The sequence below is a fragment of the Phalacrocorax aristotelis genome, unplaced genomic scaffold, assembly GCF_949628215.1.
Source record: "Phalacrocorax aristotelis unplaced genomic scaffold, bGulAri2.1 scaffold_46, whole genome shotgun sequence".
Lineage (NCBI taxonomy): Eukaryota > Metazoa > Chordata > Aves > Suliformes > Phalacrocoracidae > Phalacrocorax > Phalacrocorax aristotelis.
In genome coordinates this window covers 282,817-309,035 of record NW_027441157.1, presented here as the reverse complement: position 1 = coordinate 309,035, position 26,219 = coordinate 282,817, and the positions used below count along the sequence as shown (strand labels likewise).

The window sequence follows — 26,219 nt, the reverse complement described above, 5'->3', positions numbered from 1 at the left end:
GGAAAAGCAACCCCAATTATTACATTATGTAAAGAAGGCGGGGGAAAAAAAAAAGAAAACCAAACCAAAACCCGATCACAACCCTGATGCCACATGCCTACAAGCAGTTCCTGGGGCTTATTCTGCGGGGGTGGGAACCCAACCTTGTTCCCCAGGTTTGCTGTGCTGCTTCTCCTCCCTCGAGACACTTTGCTGTTTGGTGCAGAGGCAATGAACGGCGCTGCTGGGGCTGCGAGGGGGAAAGGTGCAGAGGAATAGAAGCTCTGTGGATGCAGCCAAGTTACGGTTTCTGGATGGTATTAATCGAGAAGAGTAATTCAGATAATGCTGCTGCCCAGCGACCAGAATTGGGTACTGAGCCCGGGAGCCGCGCACGCGCGGTGGCGTCCCTGTGATCCCCATTGCTCTCTCCGCAGGTAACAGCCCTGCGATGCTGCGGTGCCTGCGAGGTGATGCCGCCGTGCTCGTTGCTGCTTCCTGGTAAGGAAAGGCCTCCTCTGCTCTTGCTGCAGCGTGGTGGTGTGTCGGACACGATTCCCTGTGTCGGGTGAGGCCTAGGGCTGCCGGCGAGGTGAGCGAGCCCCTTTGGTGGGTGCAGGGGTGTCTCCTTGTGTGCCTGTACTACTGGGGCTGGTGGGATGGGAAGCTTCAAATGACCCGCCGAGGCAGGCTTCTGGTATGCTAAAGGCGAGCGGGTGAGGGCAGCCCTAGGAGTTACCCGGGAGCTGATAGAAGGGAAGAGGGAAAGGAGGAGGAAAGGATGATGACCTTTTCCCCCTGCAGCTTCTGGGTGCAGAAGATGGCCGACTCCCCAGCTCACCAGAGCTCCCCCTCAGCCTCCCCTGGCCCCCCTTGCCCCGTGCGCCTGCCCCCAGCTCCAGCACGGGCGAGCTAGGCTACGTGCCTAGGAAGCCTCATCTGGTAAGAGCTGTAAGACACCCACGTATTCTCTTCAGGTGGAGGACGGCCTAGAGTCTGGAGCTGCAGAAGAGGCAGGGAGGAGAGGAGGGGAAAGAAGCATCTGAACGGCTAAATTGTGCCAGCAGTGCTGAGAGCGAGAGTCGCGGTGAGTCCTGGGCCACTGGGGCCCCACTGCCTCTCTTGTGCGTCCTGGGCCCTCCCTGTCTCTGCCCCGGCCCCCTCTCTTTCCTTACCTGCTGCAAAATTTACTTTTTTTTTTGCGCCCCCCCCCCCCCCCGCACCTTCTTTCTCCATCTCGCTCTGAGTGTCTCCCTGCCTCCCCGTCTTTTCAGTCCTCCCTCTCTCTGTCCTGTAGCCTGTGGCTCCTTTTCCTTTCTCCGCCTCTCTCTGCCTGGCTCTGGCTCCGTTTTTTTTTTTTTTTATTCCTCCTGCTCTGTCCTGTAGCCTGTCGGTGTTTTGTTGTTCTCTGGCTCTCTTGATCTGACTCCCTGTGTTACCGAAAAACGCGTTAAAATCGGAATCGACTCCTCAACACCAATTTAGTATTAAAGAGCAGGCATTCTTTATTCGCGGCGCCGGATGCACGGGGGATCGCTCCTCCTGGCGTGCGTACCTCACGCACCTTTCCCGTACAATTTGTAGATCAATGTTTTACGTATTCATACATATTCATTATTGTCCTGTCTGCTGATTGGTACAAACTTGCTCGTTCCGTATGTAAATCGCTGCGCAGGCTCGGTTGCCCTCTTCCGTTGTTCTCTTCTGTTACTTGGGTCGGTGGTGGTCTGTGAGTCGGTGGTCGCGATCTCCCCCTGCCGGAATTACCTTTTAGCTTCTCGGCTCTTACTCTTGGCAGTCTTGGCTAGTTTTCTCAGTCCGCTAAGCGAAACAGCGTTTTTTCATCCTTTTCTGACAGAAGCACGTTGTCTGTTGTTCTGTTCGCATTAATGATCGCCTACGGACTAAAATGCAGATCGACAGGTGCGCTGATTGGTACGCTCCATGTTCCCGTAATGGAACACCGTCTCTGGTTGATTTCATCACTTTGGTTACATTTCCCCTGTTTGGAAGTTCTGAAATAATAATTTTCTCAATACTTCCATCCTAGATCAATAATATTCCACTATGTCAGTTTAGTGTTTGCTTCATGTTCTGAAATTTTTCACTTGATTGTGGTCTCCAGGGTGTATGCAGGTCCCATTTTCTACCCAAAATTTTATTAATTTGTTGAAGTACCTCTGCAAAAAAATGTGGTGCTCTATCAGAGGACATTCCCGTTGGCACTCTAAATCTTGGTATTATTTCCTTCAGCAACGTCTTAACTACTACTCTAGCTTTGTCGGTGCAGCACGAGAAAGCTGCTGGCCATCTAGAAAATTTGTCAATCAGCACTGACAAATACTGCTCTATCTATTTTGTCTGGGTAACTCAGAGAACTTAATTTGCTAATAATTTCCGGGAGAATTTTTTGTTTTGTTACTCCTAAAGGTTGTTTCCTTTGGTTCAGGGGATTATTTCTAGGACAGATTGGACACTTAGCTACTATGGGTTTAACTATTCTTGTCGTGCCTACACACGCTACAGATGTTTTTAAACTCAAAACCGTAGCGCCTACAGCCTAATGTGTTTGCTCATGGTTTTCTTTTGCAAGTTCTGTCATAACTTGTGGGGTGGTTGTTGTTATTACTTGTTTTTCTGGTGTTACCTACCATCTCTCTGTGTTTTGTGATGCTTCCAATTGTTCTGCTAATTGCTCATCCAATTTATTATATCTCGGTTTCAACTTTGGAATTCTGATCTGTTTTACTGGTACTAGTGCAAGGATACCTTGCTCTGCAGTCCTCTTTGCAGCTTTATCGGTCAGTCGTTTGCTTATGTTTACAGCCGTCTGGCCAAATTGATGAGCTTTGCAACGCTTTACTGCCACTTCTTTTGGTTTCTGCACGTCTTCCGGAAGTTGGAGAATTTCTTCTTTATGCTGTATTGATGATTCTTGGGCTGATGGCAGTCCTTTCTCCTTCCCAATAGCTCCATGATCGTGGATCACACCAAATGCACGTTTGGAATCAGTCTAGATATTTATCCTTTGTCCTTCTGCCATTCGCAGAGCTCGCTTCAATGCTACCAATGCTGCTTTCTGTGCTGAGGTGTTTGCAGGCAGCACCCCTGACTCCATTCCCTCGGCGGCGATAATGACAGCATATCCGGCCATTCGCTTCTCTTCTCGCCCAGAGCTTCTTCCATCTGTAAACAACTCCAGATCAGGATTTTCCCAGAGGTTTGTGTCTCAGGTCTGGTCTGCTGGAATAGACTTGTTCAATAGTTAGCAAGCGATCGTGTTCTAAATTGTCCGTAAGGTTTTCTGTTGTTAAAAACATAGCAGGATTCAGTATAGCAGTAGTCTTCGATTCCACATCGTCTTCTTCTAACAGAACAACTTGATATTTCAACATTCTGCTAAGGGATAGCCAACGACCCCCCTTTTGTTCTAAAACAGTCACCGCTATGTGCGGGACATATACTGTCATCTTCTGTCCCATTGTTAACTTTGGGGCTTCCCGGATCGGCAGCGCTGTTGTTGCTACTGCCCGTAAACACCTAGGCCATCTTTAACTCGCGTGGTCGAGTTGTTTGGAGAAGTAGCCCACAGGTCTCTTCCAGGTTCCCAGTCGCTGTGTCAGCACTCCAAGGGCTAAATGTTGTCTTTCGTGGACAAACAACTGAAAAGGTTTAGCGAAATCAGGTAGGCCTAACGCAGGGGCCATCATCGAGGCTCTTTTCAGTTCTTTGAATGCCGTTTGGCATCCGGGCGTCCAGGTTAAATATTTATCCTTTTGAGTCTTTCAATGCCTCAAATAATGGTTTTACATACAGTCTATAGTTCAGAATCCAGAGCTGATGCTATTTCATTGTTTTCAGAAAAGCTCTCAGTTCCTTCGGGCTGCTAGGTTCGGGAATTTGACAAATAGTTTCTTTCTTTTCACTTTCTAATTGTCTTTGTCTTTGAGATATTTCAAATCCTAAATAAATGGCTGCTTCTTTTCCTATTTGGGTTTTGTTTCTGGAAACTCCGCATCTTCCTTGGCCCAGAAAATTTAAAAATTTCAAAACATTTTTCTTTACTTTGTGCCGCTATCAGAATGTCATCCGCATTCTGTAACAAGATGCCTCTCCCTGGGTTCTGTTTTTTCTATATCTCTAATTTTTTTTTGCCAGCTGAGTCTCAAGTATCGTAGGACTATTTTTAAATCCTTGTGGAAGTACGGTCCATGGTAGCTGTGTCTTTCATTCTGTGGTGGGGCTTTCCCATTGCAAAGCAAATAGGCTTTGACTTTTTATGCCTGGAGGTATGCAAAAGAAGGCGTCCTTCAAATCTAGTACAGTAAACCATTTATGCTCCTCCTTTAAAAGAGGTCAGTAAAGTGTATGGATTAGCTACTACCGGATGTATATCTTGGACCACCTGATTTATAGCCCTTAAATCGTGAACTAGCTAATACTCTTTGCCTCTAGATTTCTTTACTGGCGACACAGGAGTACTATATTCTGATTCACATTCCACTAAAAGCTCATATTCTGAAAAATTTTATAATTAACTTCTGTAATCCTTTTCGAGCCTCTCGCTTAATAGGGTATTGTTTTTGTCTTACGGGCTTGGCTCCAGGCTTTAAGGTTACTTTTACCGGCTCTGCCCACTTAGATCGCTCCGGAGCTCCGCTCGCTCAAACCAAAGGAATTACTACGTTTTCCACTTCCTCGGGAACCCGTTCCTCCCTGGAGGAATCCTGTAACATAAACGCTCTCGCCTCTGTGGCTTTTGATTCTGGTATTAGTGATTTAATCTCTCCATCTTTAAAAGTTACTTGAGCATCTAATTGACCTAATAGATCTCGTCATAACAGAGGCAGTGGACATTCAGGCATATGCAGAAACTGGTGAGTTGCCCATTGCTTCTCCAATTTAAACTTTAATGGCTCTGAGAGGGGCTAATTTTTCTTTGCCCTGTTGCGCTAGCAACATCTACTGATTTATGATCAAATTTCTCTTCACGTGTATTCAATACCAAATAAGTGGCTCCCGTATCTACCAAAAATTCTATTTCTTCATTCCGTAGCTTCAGTGTAACCAGGTGTTCAGCTAGGGTTGATTCCCCTGGTCTCCTTCATGCCAAGCTACTTCAAGCATTTAACCCAGATCTCTGGATTCAGGTTGTTCTAGTTTCTGAAGGTTGTTTTCTCTCCCCCCGCCCCCATCTGGGGCTGATTGTCTTATGAATATAGAGACCAGCTGAATTGCTTTTTCTGGTTTTTCTGGGTTCAAATGAGTATATTTTCTGGTGGTCACCTTCAGTCTTTCCATAAAGGCTGAAGGGGACTCACTTAATTCTTGTCTCACTTCATAAATTTTGACCAATTTATTGCTTTTGGCATTGCTTGTCTTACTCCAAATAAAATCTCTCTCTGACATCTAGTCAACATTCCCCTGGGTCCTGGCTGATTAGGGTCCCACTCGGGATTTGTAGATGGAAAATTCTTATTCATTGTTCTCTGTAAATTCCTGTTAGCATGTGCTCCCTGCACCTGCCTTCTGGCTGTATTCCATACTATTTTCTTGTCAGTTTCATCAAGCGAAGTATCCAGTATCACAAGTAGAGCAACACTCTTTCAAGTTCTCACCACGTTTTCCTCTTTTCAGAAACATTGCCGTAGAATCTTGTGGACATACCTCACGCTGTTTCTGCTGCTCGGGATGATTCCACGGTGTAAAGAACAAATCAACATATGCCACTTCTTCCCGTTTGCCTTCCCTTTTTACAAAACAACATTAATTGCAAGATGGTACGATATTGCAATGTCTCGTGTTCTGGCCATTTGTGCCCACCTTCCAATTGATACGTTGGCCACCAATGATTGCAATTTTCAATTAATGGTTTCCGAGTTAGTGGGTCACTGCCCCCGACGTCTTTCCAGTGCTTCAAAATACATCGCAAAGGTGTTCTCTGTGGGATAGGTTTCCTACTCAGTAATGCTCCCGTCTCCCAGTCGACTAGTAGTTGTGATAGTGCACTATCACAAATACTAGTCAGAGGGACTCCAACCCCCGTTAGAGGTCTCACTGGAAATCTGCCACTGGGATCTGTAGCCCCCTGCTAGATATCCCTGGAGACTTCAACCCCCTCTTGAAGACTCCCCTACCCTCGGGTCCCGCTCCACAGGCTTTCGCCTAGCAGAGACTTACCAACCGAGGCACCTCTTGGCCCCGACCCTGCGTGGCTTTCGCCGCGCCTTACGGGCAGGCCTGTGGGACTCAAACCCGCTATCCTATCCTATGTGGGAAACTAACCCCACGTATTATTCTACCTAAGTTTCTTCTTCAAAGAATGCCTTGTTTACCTCAATCCAGGGGATCTTGCTCAGAATTCTCTGGCCCGGGGATCGGAAGCTCTCCCGGAGAATTCCTCGGGGCCGGCTGCAGGTCCCACGATCCCACGGATCCGTCGAGATTCAAAAGCAGGTTCCCACCTGGGGTGCCAAAACTGTTACCGAAAAACGCGTTAAAATCGGAAACGACTCCTCAACACCAATTTAGTATTAAAGAGCAGGCATTCTATATTCACGGCGCCGGATGCACGGGGGATCGCTCCTCCTGGCGTGCGTACCTCACGCACCTTTCCTGTACAATTTGTAGATGAAAATTTTACATACTCATACATAGTCATTATTGTCTTGTCTAGCGATGGGTACAAACTTGCTCGTTCCGTATGTCAATCACTGCGCAGGCTCGGTTGTCCTCTTCCGTTGTTCTCTTCTGAGTAGGTGGTGTTACTTGGGTCGGTGGTGGTCTGTGAGTCGGTGGTCGCGATCTCCCCCTGCCGGAATTACCTTTTAGCTTCTCGGCTCTTACTCTTGGCAGTCTTGGCTAGTTTTCTCAGTCCGCTAAGCGAAACCGCGTTTTGTCATCCTTTTCTGACAGAAGCATGTTGTCTGTTGTTCTGCTGACATTAATGATCGCCTAGGCACTAAAATGCAGATCGACAGGTGCGCTGATTGGTACGCTCCATGTTCCCGTAATGGAACACCGTCTCTGGTTGGTTGATTTCATCGCTTTGGTTACACCTGTTCCTGTTGTTCAGTTTCTTCTTTTTTGGCTTTGTGTGATTCTCTCTGTGATTCTGTTTTTCTCTGCCTCGCTTTTCCCAGCTCCCCGTCCCTCACTTTTAATGCCCGTTATCCTTCACCAGCACACTCTCCCTTGGTTCCCATCCTCGTTTCTGAATTCCTCCTGCTTTGCCACGTAGCCCGTGACTTTTTTCTTAATCTCTCTCTGTCTGCCTCAACGCTCCCCCCGTGCTTTTTAATTCGTCGTCTCTGCTCTGTACCCTGCTACTGTTCTTGCCTTTCTGAGTTCTTCTCTGTCCAGCTCCCTTTCCCTATTCATGAATTCCTGTTCTTCCTGCAGCCACCGCTGTTCCCTGTGACCTCCATCTCTCTCTGTCCAGCTCCCTGTCCCTAGGTTTTAATTCCTGCCTCTGCCCGCTGTAGCCTGTCTAGATGTTTCTCTCGGCCTCTCTCTCTGTCCGGCTCCCTCTCTCTGTGTTCTAATTCCACGTTCTCTGTCACGTGGACCCGTGCTATTTGTTTGTCCTCATCTCTCTCTGTCCAGCTCCTTGCTGCGACGTTTTATTTCCTCATTTCCTCCCTCTCTGTCTTTGTAGCCCATTGCTGTTGGTTTGTTTTTTTTTTTTTTTCACTTGTTTCTTCATGTGTCTCTGTCTGCCTCCCAGTCCCTGATCTTTAATTCCTCCTTCCCTGTAGGCCGCTGTTCCTTTTTTCCATTCTACATTGTGTTCTCTTTGGTCTCGTGTTCTTATTCATTGATTCCCTCCTCGCTGCCCTGTGGCTTGTCCCCATTTTATTGTTGCTTCTCTCTCCCTCTCTCTGGCTTCTTGCCCCTGTTTTTAAAATTCCTCCCTCTCTTCTCTCTTCCCTGTAGGCCGTGTGATCTTTAGCCTTTCTCCATGTCTTTCTGCCCATCTCTCTGTGTCTATTCATTAATTCTTCCCTCTCTGCCCTGTAGCCTGTAGCTTCTGTCCTTTCTCCATCTTGCTGTCCCTGGCTCCCGCGTGACCCTATGCTAGAATTGTTTCTCTCTTCTCTCCGTACGCATTGCGATTCCTTTTGCTCTCTGTCTCCCTTTGGTTTTTTTCTTTTTTTTTTTCTGGCTCCCTGTCCCTAATTCTTAATTCTCTGCCTTCTCGTGCCCCATGGTTTGTTCTGTGGGGTTCTCTCGCGGTTCCCTCGCAGTTCCCTCCAGTCCATACTGGGCTATATTGGTCTAGTCCATACTGGGCTATATTGGTCTAGTCCATACTGGGCTATATTGGTCTAGTCCATACTGGGCTATATTGGTCTAGTCCATACTGGGCTATATTGGTCTAGTCCATACTGGGCTATATTGGTCTAGTCCATACTGGGCTATATTGGTCTGTCCCGGCTTCCTCCCACTTCTTTCCCAGTGCCTCACAGTAGGTCCCGGTTCCGTCCATGGGATGAACTGTGAGGGGGCAACTGTGAGGGGGCAACTGTGAGGGGGCAACTGTGAGGGGGCAACTGTGAGTAGGGGGGCGGCCCCCCGGGCCGCAGCCCCCCCCCCCCCCCCCGCCTGGGGCCAGGGCCCCGCGGCCGCCGGCCCCTTCCTCCTCTGCCCGCTCCCGTCGCAGACGGCTCGGTATGTGTCACGAGCGGCAGCCGCGTTCAGCAGCTCTCGGAGGGCGCGCGGCTCTGCCCGGCCGTGACCGGGGCCCGCAGGGGTTTCCCGCTCGCCCCGAGAAGGCGCTGGCCCCGAGCCGGCGCGTCCCGCCCCGCCCGGCCCTCGGCGCCCTCGCGAGCTGAGCGCGGCCCGGCCAGCAGGGGGCGCTGGCGCTCACCGGCTGGGCGCGGTGGCGGGGCCGGTGGGGGCCGTTCCTTCCGGCCGCCCTTTAAGGGCCGCCCCGCGGGGCTCGGGCTTCCGGTGGCGCGTGCGCGGCGCGTCGGAGCGGGGGCGGGAGCGGTGCGTGTGGAGGCCGAAGGGCCGGTGCGTGTGGCGGCCGGGTCGCGAGGCGTCCCTGTGCGGTGCCGGGGCCCCTCTGCGGCCCGGCGTGGGAAGCCCGCGGCCGGCGGAGCCTGCTCGGAGCTGGGCGGGGAGCGCCGCGGCGGTCCGGCCGCCGGCAGCCATCCCCTGCGGTGGCCGGCAGCCCCTCGGGACGCCTGGAGGCCTGGCGGTGCCCGAGCCTCGCCTGCGGCAGCCGCCTGAGAGAGCAGCGCGGCCGTGTCCGGGGGCCGGAGAGCGCTGGTGGGTGAGTTCGGGCAGCGGGGGGCGGGTGTGTGTCTCCGGGCGGGGCCGGGGGGCTCCGTGCCCCGCAGAGGAGCCCCGGTCGGGCATCGTTCGCTTCCGAACAATGCAGGTCTGTCCCTGGTTACTTTCTGTGTACAGTGTTTCGGGCCACCTGAAAGCCTTTGGCCGGTTACGTTTGGTGCGGGGCGATGGCAGGTGTGGACCCTGAAAGATCTCGGGTGGGGGGCGTGGGAGGTATTTCTTGCCTTAAAACTCTGAGCCCACCTCGTGTGTCATGTCGTGAGTCTCGTGACTGTGGCAAATGGCTGAGTCGGGCGTTTTCTGATAACTAACTTCTGAACGTGTGCGTGTGTAGGCACGGGGAGATTTGTGCAGGGTGACGGAGCCCCTTGTGCTTCTGTGCTAATGTCTACCTGTTCTAGACCTCCAGTGTTGGAAAGCCTTTGTTTAGTGCCTAGTTGTGGCTGCGTAACTGCTGTTGCGCCTGCAGCTGTGCTCGCAGGGATGCTGGGTGGCTCCGCATCAAACCGGCCGCCGGGCGGCCGGGTTGTGCCGCAGAGCATGCCGGGAGCTGTAGTCCTTGCGGCTGCCGGGCAGCCGGGTTGTGCCGCAGAGCATGCCGGGAGCTGTATTCCTGGCGCAGTGGCTGCCGGCCCTGTCACGTGGTTCGCCGGGCATGGCGGGAGGCGCGGTCTTCCGGCGCTCGGGTGCCGGGCGGCCGTGGCGCGTACGGTACGCGAGGTGTATTTTTGGGGTTGGCTTCGTGTTGATTACTGGGGGCTTGCGGGTGCGGCCGCTTCCCGAGAAGCGGTGAGTTCCCCGGGAGCTGACAGAAGGGAAGAGGGAAAGGAGGAGGACGATGACCTTTTCCCCGTGCCCAGGGCGCAGATGATGGCCGCGTCCCCGGCCCACCGGAGGTCCCGCTCAGCCTCCCCTGGCCCCCCTTGCCCCGTGCGCCTGCCCCCAGCTCCGGCACCTCCCCATAAGCGTGCTGCATAGCCTTAGGCCGCCCCCAGGCCCTGTCGTGAAGGCAGCAAGCCGTCCCTCAAGCGCACTGGATTCCCCCTTGGCGCAGGGGCCCTTAGCAGTAGCGTGGGGAGGGAGCGGTGTGTCCAGAAGCCCCTGCGGAAGGAGAGGCTTTGGCCAGGGTCGATCGACGGTAATGACGGTCGCTGTTTCTTCTTTCCCTCTCCCAGAGACCGTGCTGAGGACGTGGTTGTCTGTCCTTCCCCCGGGGATGCCGTTGCCTGCGGCCGTCTCAGGCTCGCGTGGCTTCTCTCTGCCCATCCTCGCCGTCCTCGCAGCGCAGGGCCGAAAAGGGATAGACAAAGCCCTTCCTGGCTGCGGACAGGAGCTGCCTCGGCTGAAGCTGGAGACGCCAACGAAAGGTAAAGAAGAAGAAACTGAAGGTGCTCTGGCTGCCAGCTGCCTTCCTGCCGCAGGCAAGAGAGAGCCTGTCCATGCAGGTGGGGGAGGAAGGATCCCCCTTCATAGCCCGCAGCGGGCCAGGCCACCAGCGTGCACCTTAGGGTCTGTACGCGTAACCCGGAGTTGGGTACGGGCGTGTAGTGCACGAGCGAGCTAGGCTACGTGCCTAGGAAGCCTCATCTGGTAAGAGCTGTAAGACACCCACGTATTCTCTTCAGGTGGAGGACGGCCTAGAGTCTGGAGCTGCAGAAGAGGCAGGGAGGAGAGGAGGGGAAAGAAGCATCTGAACGGCTAAATTGTGCCAGCAGCGCTGAGAGCGAGAGTCGCGGTGAGTCCTGGGCCACTGGGGCCCCGTTGCCTCTCTTGTGCGTCCTGGGCCCTCCCTGTCTCTCCCCCGGCCCCCTCTCTTTCCTTACCTGCTGCAAAATTTACTTTTTTTTTTGCGCCCCCCCCCCCCCCCCCCCCCCCCCCCGCACCTTCTTTCTCCATCTCGCTCTGAGTGTCTCCCTGCCTCCCCGTCTTTTCAGTCCTCCCTCTCTCTGTCCTGTAGCCTGTGGCTCCTTTTTCTTTCTCCGCCTCTCTCTGCCTGGCTCTGGCTCCGTTTTTTTTTTTTTTATTCCTCCTGCTCTGTCCTGTAGCCTGTCGGTGTTTTGTTGTTCTCTGGCTCTCTTGATCTGACTCCCTGTGTTACCGAAAAACGCGTTAAAATCGGAAACGACTCCTCAACACCAATTTAGTATTAAAGAGCAGGCATTCTTTATTCGCGGTGCCGGATGCACGGGGGATCGCTCCTCCTGGCGTGCGTACCTCACGCACCTTTCCCGTACAATTTGTAGATCAATGTTTTACGTATTCATACATATTCATTATTGTCCTGTCTGCTGATTGGTACAAACTTGCTCGTTCCGTATGTAAATCGCTGCGCAGGCTCGGTTGTCCTCTTCCGTTGTTCTCTTCTGAGTAGGTGGTGTTACTTGGGTCGGTGGTGGTCTGTGAGTCGGTGGTCGCGATCTCCCCCTGCCGGAATTACCTTTTACCTTCTTGGCTCTTACTCTTGGCAGTCTTGGCTAGTTTTCTCAGTCTGCTAAGCGAAACCGCGTTTTGTCATCCTTTTCTGACAGAAGCACGTTGTCTGTTGTTCTGTTCGCATTAACGATCGCCTAGGGACTAAAATGCAGATCGACAGGTGCGCTGATTGGTACGCTCCATGTTCCCGTAATGGAACACCGTCTCTGGTTGATTTCATCACTTTGGTTACATTTCCCCTGTTTGGAAGTTCTGAAATAATAATTTTCTCAATACTTCCATCCTAGATCAATAATATTCCACTATGTCAGTTTAGTGTTTGCTTCATGTTCTGAAATTTTTCACTTGATTGTGGTCTCCAGGGTGTATGCAGGTCCCATTTTCTACCCAAAATTTTATTAATTTGTTGAAGTACCTCTGCAAAAAAATGTGGTGCTCTATCAGAGGACATTCCCGTTGGCACTCTAAATCTTGGTATTATTTCCTTCAGCAACGTCTTAACTACTACTCTAGCTTTGTCGGTGCAGCACGAGAAAGCTGCTGGCCATCTAGAAAATTTGTCAATCAGCACTGACAAATACTGCTCTATCTATTTTGTCTGGGTAACTCAGAGAACTTAATTTGCTAATAATTTCCGGGAGAATTTTTTGTTTTGTTACTCCTAAAGGTTGTTTCCTTTGGTTCAGGGGATTATTTCTAGGACAGATTGGACACTTAGCTACTATGGGTTTAACTATTCTTGTCATGCCTACACACGCTACAGATGTTTTTAAACTCAAAACCGTAGCGCCTACAGCCTAATGTGTTTGCTCATGGTTTTCTTTTGCAAGTTCTGTCATAACTTGTGGGGTGGTTGTTGTTATTACTTGTTTTTCTGGTGTTACCTACCATCTCTCTGTGTTTTGTGATGCTTCCAATTGTTCTGCTAATTGCTCATCCAATTTATTATATCTCGGTTTCAACTTTGGAATTCTGATCTGTTTTACTGGTACTAGTGCAAGGATACCTTGCTCTGCAGTCCTCTTTGCAGCTTTATCGGTCAGTCGTTTGCTTATGTTTACAGCCGTCTGGCCAAATTGATGAGCTTTGCAACGCTTTACCGCCACTTCTTTTGGTTTCTGCACGTCTTCCGGAAGTTGGAGAATTTCTTCTTTATGCTGTATTGATGATTCTTGGGCTGATGGCAGTCCTTTCTCCTTCCCAATAGCTCCATGATCGTGGATCACACCAAATGCACGTTTGGAATCAGTCTAGATATTTATCCTTTGTCCTTCTGCCATTCGCAGAGCTCGCTTCAATGCTACCAATACTGCTTTCTGTGCTGAGGTGTTTGCAGGCAGCACCCCTGACTCCATTCCCTCGGCGGCGATAACGACAGCATATCCGGCCATTCGCTTCTCTTCTCGCCCAGAGCTTCTTCCATCTGTAAACAACTCCAGATCAGGATTTTCCCAGAGGTTTGTGTCTCAGGTCTGGTCTGCTGGAATAGACTTGTTCAATAGTTAGCAAGCGATCGTGTTCTAAATTGTCCGTAAGGTTTTCTGTTGTTAAAAACATAGCAGGATTCAGTATAGCAGTAGTCTTCGATTCCACATCGTCTTGTTCTAACAGAACAACTTGATATTTCAACATTCTGCTAAGGGATAGCCAACGACCCCCCTTTTGTTCTAAAACAGTCACCGCTATGTGCGGGACATATACTGTCGTCTTCTGTCCCATTGTTAACTTTGGGGCTTCCCGGATCGGCAGCGCTGTTGTTGCTACTGCCCGTAAACACCTAGGCCATCTTTTACTCGCATGGTCAGGTTGTTTGGAGAAGTAGCCCACAGGTCTCTTCCAGGTTCCCAGTCGCTGTGTCAGCACTCCAAGGGCTAAATGTTGTCTTTCGTGGACAAACAACTGAAAAGGTTTAGCGAAATCAGGTAGGCCTAATGCAGGGGCCATCATCGAGGCTCTTTTCAGTTCTTTGAATGCCGTTTGGCATCCGGGCATCCAGGTTAAATATTTATCCTTTTGAGTCTTTCAATGCCTCAAATAATGGTTTTACATACAGTCTATAGTTCAGAATCCAGAGCTGATGCTATTTCATTGTTTTCAGAAAAGCTCTCAGTTCCTTCGGGCTGCTAGGTTCGGGAATTTGACAAATAGTTTCTTTCTTTTCACTTTCTAATTGTCTTTGTCTTTGAGATATTTCAAATCCTAAATAAATGGCTGCTTCTTTTCCTATTTGGGTTTTGTTTCTGGAAACTCCGCATCTTCCTTGGCCCAGAAAATTTAAAAATTTCAAAACATTTTTCTTTACTTTGTGCCGCTATCAGAATGTCATCCGCATTCTGTAACAAGATGCCTCTCCCTGGGTTCTGTTTTTTCTATATCTCTAATTTTTTTTTGCCAGCTGAGTCTCAAGTATCGTAGGACTATTTTTAAATCCTTGTGGAAGTACGGTCCATGGTAGCTGTGTCTTTCATTCTGTGGTGGGGCTTTCCCATTGCAAAGCAAATAGGCTTTGACTTTTTATGCCTGGAGGTATGCAAAAGAAGGCGTCCTTCAAATCTAGTACAGTAAACCATTTATGCTCCTCCTTTAAAAGAGGTCAGTAAAGTGTATGGATTAGCTACTACCGGATGTATATCTTGGACCACCTGATTTATAGCCCTTAAATGGTGAACTAGCTAATACTCTTTGCCTCTAGATTTCTTTACTGGCGACACAGGAGTACTATATTCTGATTCACATTCCACTAAAAGCTCATATTCTGAAAAATTTTATAATTAACTTCTGTAATCCTTTTCGAGCCTCTCGCTTAATAGGGTATTGTTTTTGTCTTACGGGCTTGGCTCCAAGCTTTAAGGTTACTTTTACCGGCTCTGCCCACTTAGATCGCTCCGGAGCTCCGCTCGCTCAAACCAAAGGAATTACTACGTTTTCCACTTCCTCGGGAACCCGTTCCTCCCTGGAGGAATCCTGTAACATAAACGCTCTCGCCTCTGTGGCTTTTGATTCTGGTATTAGTGATTTAATCTCTCCATCTTTAAAAGTTACTTGAGCATCTAATTGACCTAATAGATCTCGTCATAACAGAGGCAGTGGACATTCAGGCATATGCAGAAACTGGTGAGTTGCCCATTGCTTCTCCAATTTAAACTTTAATGGCTCTGAGAGGGGCTAATTTTTCTTTGCCCTGTTGCGCTAGCAACATCTACTGATTTATGATCAAATTTCTCTTCACGTGTATTCAATACCAAATAAGTGGCTCCCGTATCTACCAGAAATTCTATTTCTTCATTCCGTAGCTTCAGTGTAACCAGGTGTTCAGCTAGGGTTGATTCCCCTGGTCTCCTTCATGCCAAGCTACTTCAAGCATTTAACCCAGATCTCTGGATTCAGGTTGTTCTAGTTTCTGAAGGTTGTTTTCTCTCCCCCCGCCCCCATCTGGGGCTGATTGTCTTATGAATATAGAGACCAGCTGAATTGCTTTTTCTGGTTTTTCTGGGTTCAAATGAGTATATTTTCTGGTGGTCACCTTCAGTCTTTCCATAAAGGCTGAAGGGGACTCACTTAATTCTTGTCTCACTTCATAAATTTTGACCAATTTATTGCTTTTGGCATTGCTTGTCTTACTCCAAATAAAATCTCTCTCTGACATCTAGTCAACATTCCCCTGGGTCCTGGCTGATTAGGGTCCCACTCGGGATTTGTAGATGGAAAATTCTTATTCATTGTTCTCTGTAAATTCCCGTTAGCATGTGCTCCCTGCACCTGCCTTCTGGCTGTATTCCATACTATTTTCTTGTCAGTTTCATCAAGCGAAGTATCCAGTATCACAAGTAGAGCAACACTCTTTCAAGTTCTCACCACGTTTTCCTCTTTTCAGAAACATTGCCGTAGAATCTTGTGGACATACCTCACGCTGTTTCTGCTGCTCGGGATGATTCCACGGTGTAAAGAACAAATCAACATATGCCACTTCTTCCCGTTTGCCTTCCCTTTTTACAAAACAACATTAATTGCAAGATGGTACGATATTGCAATGTCTCATGTTCTGGCCATTTGTGCCCACCTTCCAATTGATACGTTGGCCACCAATGATTGCAATATTCAATTAATGGTTTCCGAGTTAGTGGGTCACCGCCCCCGACGTCTTTCCAGTGCTTCAAAATACATCGCAAAGGTGTTCTCTGTGGGATAGGTTTCCTACTCAGTAATGCTCCCGTCTCCCAGTCGACTAGTAGTTGTGATAGTGCACTATCACAAATACTAGTCAGAGGGACTCCAACCCCCGTTAGAGGTCTCACTGGAAATCTGCCACTGGGATCTGTAGCCCCCTGCTAGATATCCCTGGAGACTTCAACCCCCTGTTGAAGACTCCCCTACCCTCAGGTCCCGCTCCACAGGCTTTCGCCTAGCAGAGACTTACCAACCGAGGCACCTCTTGGCCCCGACCCTGCGTGGCTTTCGCCGCGCCTTACGGGCAGGCCTGTGGGACTCAAACCCGCTATCCTATCCTATGTGGGAAACTAACCCCACGTATTATTCTACCTAAGTTTCTTCTTCAAAGAATGCCTTGTTTACCTCAATCCAGGGGATCTTGCTCAGAATTCTCTGGCCCGGGGATCGGAAGCTCTCCCGGAGAATTCCTCGGGGCCGGCTGCAGGTCCCACGATCCCACGGATCCGTCGAGATTCAAAAGCAGGTTCCCACCTGGGGTGCGAAAACTGTTACCGAAAAACGCGTTAAAATCAGAAACGACTCCTCAACACCAATTTAGTATTAAAGAGCAGGCATTCTATATTCACGGCGCCGGATGCACGGGGGATCGCTCCTCCTGGCGTGCGTACCTCACGCACCTTTCCTGTACAATTTGTAGATGAAAATTTTACATACTCATACATAGTCATTATTGTCTTGTCTAGCGATGGGTACAAACTTGCTCGTTCCGTATGTCAATCACTGCGCAGGCTCGGTTGTCCTCTTCCGTTGTTCTCTTCTGAGTAGGTGGTGTTACTTGGGTCGGTGGTGGTCTGTGAGTCGGTGGTCGCGATCTCCCCCTGCCGGAATTACCTTTTAGCTTCTCGGCTCTTACTCTTGGCAGTCTTGGCTAGTTTTCTCAGTCCGCTAAGCGAAACCGCGTTTTGTCATCCTTTTCTGACAGAAGCATGTTGTCTGTTGTTCTGCTGACATTAACGATCGCCTAGGCACTAAAATGCAGATCGACAGGTGCGCTGATTGGTACGCTCCATGTTCCCGTAATGGAACACCGTCTCTGGTTGGTTGATTTCATCGCTTTGGTTACACCTGTTCCTGTTGTTCAGTTTCTTCTTTTTTGGCTTTGTGTGATTCTCTCTGTGATTCTGTTTTTCTCTGCCTCGCTTTTCCCAGCTCCCCGTCCCTCACTTTTAATGCCCGTTATCCTTCACCAGCACACTCTCCCTTGGTTCCCATCCTCGTTTCTGAATTCCTCCTGCTTTGCCACGTAGCCCGTGACTTTTTTCTTAATCTCTCTCTGTCTGCCTCAACGCTCCCCCCGTGCTTTTTAATTCGTCTTCTCTGCTCTGTACCCTGCTACTGTTCTTGCCTTTCTGAGTTCTTCTCTGTCCAGCTCCCTTGCCCTATTCATGAATTCCTGTTCTTCCTGCAGCCACCGCTGTTCCCTGTGACCTCCATCTCTCTCTGTCCAGCTCCCTGTCCCTAGGTTTTAATTCCTGCCTCTGCCCGCTGTAGCCTGTCTAGATGTTTCTCTCGGCCTCTCTCTCTGTCCGGCTCCCTCTCTCTGTGTTCTAATTCCACGTTCTCTGTCACGTGGACCCGTGCTATTTGTTTGTCCTCATCTCTCTCTGTCCAGCTCCTTGCTGCGACGTTTTATTTCCTCATTTCCTCCCTCTCTGTCTTTGTAGCCCATTGCTGTTGGTTTGTTTTTTTTCTTTTTTTTCACTTGTTTCTTCATGTGTCTCTGTCTGCCTCCCAGTCCCTGATCTTTAATTCCTCCTTCCCTGTAGGCCGCTGTTCCTTTTTTCCATTCTACATTGTGTTCTCTTTGGTCTCGTGTTCTTATTCATTGATTCCCTCCTCGCTGCCCTGTGGCTTGTCCCCATTTTATTGTTGCTTCTCTCTCCCTCTCTCTGGCTTCTTGCCCCTGTTTTTAAAATTCCTCCCTCTCTTCTCTCTTCCCTGTAGGCCGTGTGATCTTTAGCCTTTCTCCATGTCTTTCTGCCCATCTCTCTGTGTCTATTCATTAATTCTTCCCTCTCTGCCCTGTAGCCTGTAGCTCCTGTCCTTTCTCCATCTTGCTGTCCCTGGCTCCCCCGTGACCCTATGCTAGAATTGTTTCTCTCTTCTCTCCGTACGCATTGCGATTCCTTTTGCTCTCTGTCTCCCTTTGGTTTTTTTCTTTTTTTTTTTCTGGCTCCCTGTCCCTAATTCTTAATTCTCTGCCTTCTCGTGCCCCATGGTTTGTTCTGTGGGGTTCTCTCGTGGTTCCCTCGCAGTTCCCTCCAGTCCATACTGGGCTATATTGGTCTAGTCCATACTGGGCTATATTGGTCTGTCCCGGCTTCCTCCCACTTCTTTCCCAGTGCCTCACAGTAGGTCCCGGTTCCGTCCATGGGATGAACTGTGAGGGAACTGTGAGGGAACTGTGAGGGAACTGTGAGGGAACTGTGAGGGAACTGTGAGGGAACTGTGAGGGAACTGTGAGGGAACTGTGAGGGAACTGTGAGGGAACTGTGAGGGAACTGTGAGGGAACTGTGAGGGAACTGTGAGGGAACTGTGAGGGAACTGTGAGGGAACTGTGAGGGAACTGTGAGGGAACTGTGAGGGAACTGTGAGGGAACTGTGAGGGAACTGTGAGGGAACTGTGAGGGAACTGTGAGGGAACTGTGAGGGAACTGTGAGGGAACTGTGAGGGAACTGTGAGGGAACTGTGAGGGAACTGTGAGGGAACTGTGAGGGAACTGTGAGGGAACTGTGAGGGAACTGTGAGGGAACTGTGAGGGAACTGTGAGGGAACTGTGAGGGAACTGTGAGGGAACTGTGAGGGAACTGTGAGGGAACTGTGAGGGAACTGTGAGGGAACTGTGAGGGAACTGTGAGGGAACTGTGAGGGAACTGTGAGGGAACTGTGAGGGAACTGTGAGGGAACTGTGAGGGAACTGTGAGGGAACTGTGAGGGAACTGTGAGGGAACTGTAAGGAGGGGGGCGGCCCCCCGGGCCCCAGCCCCCCCCCCCCCCCGCCTGGGGCCAGGGCGCCGCGGCCGCCGGCCCCTTCCTCCTCTGCCCGCTCCCGTCGCAGACGGCTCGGTATGTGTCACGAGCGGCAGCCGCGTTCAGCAGCTCTCGGAGGGCGCGCGGCTGTGCCCGGCCGTGACCGGGGCCCGCAGGGGTTTCCCGCTCGCCCCGAGAAGGCGCTGGCCCCGAGCCGGCGCGTCCCGCCCCGCCCGGCCCTCGGCGCCCTCGCGAGCTGAGCGCGGCCCGGCCAGCAGGGGGCGCTGGCGCTCACCGGCTGGGCGCGGTGGCGGGGCCGGTGGGGGCCGTTCCTTCCGGCCGCCCTTTAAGGGCCGCCCCGCGGGGCTCGGGCTTCCGGTGGCGCGTGCGCGGCGCGTCGGAGCGGGGGCGGGAGCGGTGCGTGTGGAGGCCGAAGGGCCGGTGCGTGTGGCGGCCGGGTCGCGAGGCGTCCCTGTGCGGTGCCGGGGCCCCTCTGCGGCCCGGCGTGGGAAGCCCGCGGCCGGCGGAGCCTGCTCGGAGCTGGGCGGGGAGCGCCGCGGCGGTCCGGCCGCCGGCAGCCATCCCCTGCGGTGGCCGGCAGCCCCTCGGGACGCCTGGAGGCCTGGCGGTGCCCGAGCCTCGCCTGCGGCAGCCGCCTGAGAGAGCAGCGCGGCCGTGTCCGGGGGCCGGAGAGCGCTGGTGGGTGAGTTCGGGCAGCGGGGGGCGGGTGTGTGTCTCCGGGCGGGGCCGGGGGGCTCCGTGCCCCGCAGAGGAGCCCCGGTCGGGCATCGTTCGCTTCCGAACAATGCAGGTCTGTCCCTGGTTATTTTCTGTGTACAGTGTTTCGGGCCACCTGAAAGCCTTTGGCCGGGTAGGTTTGGTGCGGGGCGATGGCAGGTGTGGACCCTGAAAGATCTCGGGTGGGGGGCGTGGGAGGTATTTCTTGCCTTAAAACTCTGAGCCCACCTCGCGTGTCATGTCGTGTTATCATGTCGTGAGTCTCGTGACTGTGGCAAATGGCTGAGTCGGGCGTTTTCTGATAACTAACTTCTGAACGTGTGCGTGTGTAGGCACGGGGAGATTTGTGCAGGGTGACGGAGCCCCTTGTGCTTCTGTGCTAATGTCTACCTGTTCTAGACCTCCAGTGTTGGAAAGCCTTTGTTTAGTGCCTAGTTGTGGCTGCGTAACTGCTGTTGCGCCTGCAGCTGTGCTCGCAGGGATGCTGGGTGGCTCCGCATCAAACCGGCCGCCGGGCGGCCGGGTTGTGCCGCAGAGCATGCCGGGAGCTGTAGTCCTTGCGGCTGCCGGGCGGCCGGGTTGTGCCGCAGAGCATGCCGGGAGCTGTATTCCTGGCGCAGTGGCTGCCGGCCCTGTCACGTGGTTCGCCGGGCATGGCGGGAGGCGCGGTCTTCCGGCGCTCGGGTGCCGGGCGGCCGTGGCGCGTACGGTACGCGAGGTGTATTTTTGGGGTTGGCTTCGTGTTGATTACTGGGGGCTTGCGGGTGCGGCCGCTTCCCGAGAAGCGGTGAGTTCCCCGGGAGCTGACAGAAGGGAAGAGGGAAAGGAGGAGGACGATGACCTCCTGTTGACACCCACACCCAATGTCCCAGTTGACACCCACTTCCCTCCCAATGCCTCCCAGTATATCCCAGTTTCCTCTCAGTATATCCCAGTTTCCTCCCAGTACATCCCAGTAAATCCCAGTTCGCTCCCAGTACGTCCCAGTTCCCTCCCAGTACATCCCAGGTCCCTCCCAGTTGGGAGGGAACTGGGATGTACTGGGAGGCACTACAATGTGCGGGGATGCCCTGGGATGTACTGTGGAGGAACTAGGATGTACAGGCTTGTACTGGGTTGTACCGGGTGGAACTGGCAGGGATTTGGGATGTGCCAGGATCTACTGGGATGTACTGGGAGGTAACTGTTATGTACTGGGAGTGAACTGGGAGGGAACTGGGACGTACTGGTAGGGAACTGGGATGTACTGTGAGGGAACTGGGACGTAGTGTGAGGACACTGGGATGTACTGTTATGTACTGGGAGGGAAGTGTTATGTACTGAGGGGAACTGGTGCGTACTGGGATGTACTGGGATGGAACTGTGAAGTACTGGGATGTACTGGGAGTGAACTGGGAGGGAACTGGTATGTAGTAGGATGTACTGGGTGGGAACTGGGATGTACCAGGATGTACTGGGATGTACTGGGAGGGAACTGGTATGTACTGGGAGGGAACTGGGATGTAGTGGGAGGGAACTGGGAGGGAACTGGGATGTACTGGGAGGGAACTGGTATGTACTGGGAGGGAACTGGGATGTACTGGGACATACTGGCAGGGAACTGGGATGTACTGGGAGGGGATTGGGATGTACTGGGAGGGAACTTGGATGTATTGGGAGGGAAGTGTTATGTACCAAGGGGGAACTGGGACGTACTGGGATGTAGTGGGAGTGAACTGTGAAGTACTGGGATGTACTGTGAGGGAACTGGGATGTACTGGGAGGGAACTTTAAAGTACTGGGATGTACTTAGAGGAAACTGGGAGGCAACTGGCATGTACTGGGATGTACTGGAATGGAACTGGGAGTGAACTGTGTGTGAACTGGGAGGGAACTGGGATGTACTGTGAGGGAACTGGGATGTACTGGGATGTACTGGGAGGGACTGGGAGGGATCTGGGATGTACTGGGCTGCACTGGTAGGGAACTGGGATGTACTGGGAGGAAACTGGAATGTCCCAGTTGACACCCACTTCCCTCCCAGTTTCCTCCCAGTATATCCCAGTTTCCTCCCAGTATATCCCAGTTTCCTCCCAGTATATCCCAGTTTCCTCCCAGTACATCCCAGTAAATCCCAGTTCGCTCCCAGTACATCCCAATACATCGCCGTACATTCCAGTTCCGTTCCTGTCCATCCCAATACATCCCCGTTCCATGCCAGTACATCCCAGTTTCCTACCAGTTCATCCCCGTACATCCCAATTCCCTCCCGGTTCACTACCACTTCTTTCCCAGTGCCTCCCAATACATCCCAGTTCCGTCCCATTACATCCCAGTACATCCCAGTTCCCTCCCAGTACATCCCAGTTCCCTCCCAGTACTGTGAGGGAACTGGGACGTACTGTGAGGACACTGGGATGTACTGGTATGTACTGGGAGGGAAGTGTTATGTACTGAGGGGAACTGGGACGTACTGGGATGTACTGGGAGGGAACTGTGAAGTACTGGGATGTACTGGGAGTGAACTGGGAGGGAACTGGTATGTAGTAGGATGTACTGGGTGGGAACTGGGATGTACTGGGAGGGAACTGGGATGTACTGGGAGGGAACTGGTATGTACTGGGAGGGAACTGGGATGTACTGGGACATACTGGCAGGGAACTGGGATGTACTGGGAGGGGATTGGGACGGACTGGGAGGGAACTGGGATGTACTGGGCTGCACTGGTAGGGAACTGGGATGTACTGGGAGGAAACTGGAATGTCCCAGTTGACACCCACTTCCCTCCCAATGCCTCCCAGTATATCCCAGTTTCCTCCCAGTATATCCCAGTTTCCTCCCAGTACATCCCAGTAAATCCCAGCTCGCTGCCAGTACATCCCAATACATCGCCGTACATTCCAGTTCCGTTCCTGTACATCCCAATACATCCCCATTCCATGCCAGTACATCCCAGTTTCCTACCAGTTCATCCCCGTACATCCCAGTTCCCTCCCGGTTCACTACCACTTCTTTCCCAGTGCCTCCCAATACATCCCAGTTCCGTCCCATTACATCCCAGTACGTCCCAGTTCCCTCCCAGTACATCCCAGGTCCCTCCCAGTACTGGGAGGGAACTGGGAGGTACTGGGAGGCACTACAATGTGCGGGGATGCCCTGGGATGTACTGTGGAGGAACTAGGATGTACAGGCTTGTACTGGGTTGTACCGGGTGGAACTGGCAGGGATTTGGGATGTACTGGGATGTACTGGGAGGTATCTGTTATGTACTGGGAGTGAACTGTGAGGGAACTGGGATGTACTGGGAGGGAACTTTAAAGTACTGGGATGTACTTAGAGGAAACTGGGAGGCAATTGGCATGTACTGGGATGTACTGGAATGGAACTGGGAGTGAACTGTGTGTGAACTGTGAGGGAACTGGGATGTACTGTGAGGGAACTGGGATGTACTGGGATGTACTGGGACGGACTGGGAGGGAACTGGGATGTACTGGGAGGGATCTGGGATGTACTGGGCTGCACTGGTAGGGAACTGGGATGTACTGGGAGGAAACTGGAATGTCCCAGTTGACACCCACTTCCCTCCCAGTGCCTCCCAGTATATCCCAGTTTCCTCCCAGTACATCCCAGTAAATCCCAGTTTGCTCCCAGTACATCCCAGTACATCGCAGTACATTCCAGTTCCGTTCCTGTCCATCCCAATACATCCCCGTTCCATGCCAGTACATCCCAGTTCCCTCCCGGTTCACTACCACTTCTTTCCCAGTTCCGTCCCATTACATCCCAGTTCCGTCCCATTACATCCCAGCACATCCCAGTTCCCTCCCAGTACATCCCAGGTCCCTCCCAGTACATCCCAGGTCCCTCCCAGTACTGGGAGGGAGCTGGGATGTACTGGGAGGCACTACAATGTGCGGGGATGCCCTGGGATGTACTGTGGAGGAACTAGGATGTACAGGCTTGTACTGGGTTGTACCGGGTGGAACTGGCAGGGATTTGGGATGTACCAGGATCTACTGGGATGTACTGGGAGGTAACTGTTATGTACTGGGAAGGAACAGGGAGGGAACTGGGATGTACTGGTAGGGAACTGGGATGTACTGTGAGGGAACTGGGACGTAGTGTGAGGACACTGGGATGTACTGGTATGTACTGGGAGGGAAGTGTTATGTACTGAGGGGAACTGGGACGTACTGGGATGTACTGGGAGGGAACTGTGAAGTACTGGGATGTACTGGGAGTGAACTGGGAGGGAACTGGTATGTAGTAGGATGTACTGGGTGGGAACTGGGACGTACTGTGAGGACACTGGGATGTACTGGTATGTACTGGGAGGGAAGTGTTATGTACTGAGGGGAACTGGGACGTACTGGGATGTACTGGGAGGGAACTGTGAAGTACTGGGATGTACTGGGAGTGAACTGGGAGGGAACTGGTATGTAGTAGGATGTACTGGGTGGGAACTGGGATGTACCGGGAGGGAACTGGGATGGACTGGGAGGGAACTGGTATGTACTGGTAGGGAACTGGGATGTACTGGGATGTAGTGGGAGGGAACTGGGAGGGAACTGGGATGTACTGGGAGCGAACTGGTATGTACTGGGAGGGAACTGGGATGTACTGGGACATACTGGCAGGGAACTGGGATGTACTGGGAGGGGATTGGGACAGACTGGGAGGGAACTGGGATGTACTGGGCTGCACTGGTAGGGAACTGGGATGTACTGGGAGGAAACTGGAATGTCCCAGTTGACACCCACTTCCCTCCCAGTGCCTCCCAGTATATCCCAGTTTCCTCCCAGTACATCCCAGTAAATCCCAGTTTGCTCCCAGTACATCCCAGTACATCGCAGTACATTCCAGTTCCGTTCCTGTCCATCCCAATACATCCCCGTTCCATGCCAGTACATCCCAGTTCCCTCCCGGTTCACTACCACTTCTTTCCCAGTTCCGTCCCATTACATCCCAGTTCCGTCCCATTACATCCCAGTACATCCCAGGTCCCTCCCAGTACATCCCAGGTCCCTCCCAGTACATCCCAGGTCCCTCCCAGTACTGGGAGGGACCTGGGATGTACTGGGAGGCACTACAATGTGCGGGGATGCCCTGGGATGTACTGTGGAGGAACTAGGATGTACAGGCTTGTACTGGGTTGTACCGGGTGGAACTGGCAGGGATTTGGGATGTACCAGGATCTACTGGGATGTACTGGGATGTACTGGGAGGTAACTGTTGTGTACTGGGAGTGAACTGGGAGAGAACTGGGATGTACTGTGAGGACACTGGGATGTACTGTGAGGACACTGGGATGTACTGGTATGTACTGGGAGGGAAGTGTTATGTACTGAGGGGAACTGGGACGTACTGGGACGTGCTGGGAGGGAACTATGAAGTATTGGGATGTACTTAGAGGGAACTGGGATGTACTGGGAGGGAACTGGGAGTGAACTGGGAGGGAACTGTGAAGTACTGGGATGTACTTAGAGGGAACTGGGATGTACTGGGAGGGAACTGGGATGTACTGGGTGGAAAGTGTTGGGAATTGGGATTTACTGGGAGGGAACTGGGACGTACTGGGAGGGAACTGGGATGTAGTGGGACATACTGGGAGGGAACTGGGATGTACTGGGGTGTACTGGGAGGGAACTGGGATGTACTGGGAGGAAACTGGAATGTCCCAGTTGACACCCACTTCCCTCCCAATGCCTCCCAGTATATCCCAGTTTCCTCCCAGTATATCCCAGTTTCCTCCCAGTACATCCCAGTAAGTCCCAGCTCGCTGCCAGTACATGCCAATACATCGCTGTACATTCCAGTTCTGTTCCTGTACATCCCAATACATCCCCGTTCCATGCCAGTACATCCCAGTTTCCTACCAGTTCATCCCAGTACATCCCAATTCCCTCCCGGTTCACTACCACTTCTTTCCCAGTGCCTCCCAATACATCCCAGTTCCGTCCCATTACATCCCAGTACATCCCAGTTCCCTCCCAGTACGTCCCAGTTCCCTCCCAGTACATCCCAGGTCCCTCCCAGTACTGGGAGGGAACTGGGATGTACTGGGAGGCACTACAATGTGCGGGGATGCCCTGGGATGTACTGTGGAGGAACTAGGATGTACAGGCTTGTACTGGGTTGTACCGGGTGGAACTGGCAGGGATTTGGGATGTACCAGGATCTACTGGGATGTACTGGGAGGTAACTGTTATGTACTGGTAAGGAACAGGGAGGGAACTGGGATGTACTGGGAGGGAACTGGGACGTACTGTGAGGACACTGGGATGTACTGGTATGTACTGGGAGGGAAGTGTTATGTACTGAGGGGAACTGGGACGTACTGGGATGTACTGGGAGGGAACTGTGAAGTACTGGGATGTACTGGGAGTGAACTGGGAGGGATCTGGTATGTAGTAGGATGTACTGGGTGGGAACTGGGATGTACCAGGATGTACTGGGATGTACTGGGAGGGAACTGGTATGTACTGGGAGGGAACTGGGATGTACTGGGACATACTGGCAGGGAACTGGGATGTACTGGGAGGGGATTGGGACGGACTGGGAGGGAACTGGGATGTACTGGGCTGCACTGGT

At 52.0% G+C, this 26,219-nt stretch overlaps 1 long non-coding RNA gene across 1 annotated transcript; it reads left to right on the top strand.

Annotated features, from left to right (window-relative positions):
* Positions 1-853: 853 nt before the first annotated feature.
* On the top strand, positions 854-11,096 carry LOC142050979 (uncharacterized). The gene is made up of 3 exons (XR_012658240.1): positions 854-1,066; positions 10,452-10,643; positions 10,902-11,096. It is a non-coding gene; the product is annotated as an uncharacterized LOC142050979 (long non-coding RNA).
* Positions 11,097-26,219: the final 15,123 nt, after the last annotated feature.